Here is a 2,939-nt window from a genome sequence, read left to right as displayed (position 1 = left end):
TAAAGTTAAAAAAAAAAAAGGAGCTGTAAAATAAAAACAAAAACAAAATTAATAGTAATGGACCAGCCAGTAGCATGGTTGGGTCCCACATGGCTGACCGTATGGTTCGAATCCAGAACCTAAAGGCAAAAAAAGGGGGAAGGGAATAAAAAGTGAAACTATATTGAGGCCAGCAGATGGTGTGGTGGTTAAGGCACTGGACTCCTCACATAGTGGGTCACAGTTGGAGTCCCAGACCTGGTGGGTTGAAAATCACACCAGATGTACGTGCATTCCCAAAATCCCAAGAGAATGGGGCAAAAGGGACTTCACCATGGCCAACTCCCCTGAGGAGGGTGATATCTCACTTTCTCTGTCTCTCTGGTGAGTGCATCTGACTTATGGCAAAAACCTAAAACAAAAACAAACAAAAAAACAGGCAAACTGTATGATGAGATATTTAAAAGATATATTCACCTATCTCATGGAACTTATTTGAACAAACTACTTGAAAAAGAATTATGAGATAGCCAAGGAAATTTAAATTATCAGTTAAGATTTTAAGATTTGAGGTATTACTAATTTTTTATGTTTTAATAGTATCGTGGTTATGCTGTATTTTTTTTTTTTAAGGGCTGGGTTTTTGCCTTAGGTCATGTGTGTTGTTGGAGAGACAGAGAAAGGGAGAGTGATAAATCACTCCCCAGAGGGGATGGCCACATTGCAATCCCCTCTCCTTCATTCTCCTCTTGGGATTTTGGGCACACATGCACCTAGTGTTTTCCAAGTCACTGAGTTCAAGTCAGGACTTGAACCATGGTTGGCCAATGTGGGAATTCAGTGCCTTAACCACCATACCACCCGCTGGCCTAGTGGTTATGACTTTTTAATTTTTTTTTTTGGAGAGTTTTTTACTATAGGGCATGTGTGCTCACCAGAAAGACTGAGAGAGACAGAGACAGAAAGCAAGAAATCACACCTCGAGGGGATGGCCATGCTGCAATTCCTTCTCCTCCATTCTCCTCTAGGGATCTTGGGCACGCATGCACATGCACCTGGCATGAGTTTAAGCCACTGAGTCTGGGACTCAAACTGCCGGGGTTTCCTCCATGGGATTCCAGCAACACAGCCATTACCCCAACTGCTGGTCCCTGGTTATGCTTTTTGACAAGAGGTCTTTTTTAGTTTTTGTTTGTTTGTTTGTTTGAGAGGTTTTTGCCATAGGGCACATGCGCTCACCAGACAGACAGAGAGAGACAGAGAGACAGAAAGTGAGAAATCACTCCCCAGGGGGGCCAGCCATGCGGCAATCCCTTCTCTTCCATTCTCCTCTTGGGATCTTGGGCACACACGCACATGCGCCTGGCATGAGTTTAAAACCACCGGGTCTGAGACCCGAACCGCGGTCGACTACATGGGAGTCCAGCGACATAGCCATTACACCATCGGTTGGTCTCATATTTTTCCAATTTTAAAAATAAATATTTTAGAAACTGCTCCACTTATTGGTAAAACCAGGAAGCAAGGCACGTCCTTTCTGGCTATTATCGCCGAGATGCTAAATGGCATAATCAGAAAAGTAGTATCCTCACAAAAACTTCTCTAGGGCTTATTTCTATCTGCATATTCATTAACTTACAAAGTGTTTTTTACTTTAATTTTATTATTGATTTATGTTCTAGGATGTGTGTACTCATCAGAGACAGAGTGGGGAGATGAGAAATCAACGCCGCCCCAAGAGGTTGGCCGTGCTACTACCCTGTCTCCATACTCCTCCTGGGACCTTGGGCATGCACACACATGCACCCTGTGTGATTTTCAAGCCACCAGGTCTGGGACTGGAACTATACAGTTGGCCATGTGGTATCCAGCACCTTAACCATCCCATCTGCTGGCCTGCAAAGTCTTTTTTTCTTTAGAGAGAGATTTTTGTGATACATGTGCTCTCACCAGACACACAGACACAGAGAGACGAAAGCGAGAAATCACCCCCCTTCTCCAAAGGGGATGTCCACGCTCTAATCCCTTCTCCTCCATTCCCCTCTTGAGATTTTGGACATGCATACGTACCTGGCATGAGTTTTAACCTGCTGGGCCCAGGACTCGAACTGTAGTCGACTATGTGGGAGTCCAGTGACGTAACCATTCCACCATCTGCTGGTCCCGCAAAGTATTTATTTATTTTTTTTACAATAGTTTTGTTAAGATGAATCAAGTAGGGGCTGGCAGGTGGCAAGGTGGTTAAGGCACCAAATTCCTACATGGTCAACTGCAGTCAGAGTCCCAGACCTGGTGGCTTTCTTTCTCTCTCTCTCTCTCTTCTCTCTCTCTCTCTGGTCAAACTTATTTATAAAAGTAAAATTAAATAATTGTTTTTAAAAAATCTCTTAGATTAAAAGAAACATGAGTCAGGTATAATCTTGGTTTATTATTTCCTCCAGTAAGAAATAGGGAGGGAGTGTAGGGTGGTGGTTAGGGATTCAGGCTCAAGAGTCAACACCTGCAATTGAGTCCAATTTTTCCATCTGGATATGTGACCCTGGGCAAGTGACTGTCTTCCCAGCCTCTCAAGTTCTTCATCTTTAAGACAGTGATAAGATAAGAGATAAGATGTGTTTCATAGGACCAGCGGGTGGCATGCTGGTTAAGGCGCTGGACACTCCCACATGGCTGATCAGGGTTCAAGTCCTGAATCTGGTGGCTTGCTTTCTCACTTCATCTCTCTCTCACTCTCACCCTCTGTCTCTTTCTGATCAAATTAAAAAATAAATGAATACATAAAATAAAATAATTATTAAAAAAAAGACTCCAATGTTTGAGGGAACCAATTCGAGACCTCGCTTCATGTATTCATTTGACAAGCATTTACTGAATGATTCCGATATATACATCTTTCTTGCCCTCACATCAAAAAAGGTAGGGCTGACAAGTATCTTTCAAGAAAATATATTACTGTTTAT

The sequence above is a fragment of the Tupaia chinensis genome, unplaced genomic scaffold (assembly GCF_000334495.1).
Source record: "Tupaia chinensis unplaced genomic scaffold, TupChi_1.0 Scaffold000622_1, whole genome shotgun sequence".
Taxonomy (NCBI): Eukaryota; Metazoa; Chordata; class Mammalia; order Scandentia; family Tupaiidae; genus Tupaia; species Tupaia belangeri.
This window is presented reverse-complemented; position numbering follows the sequence as displayed.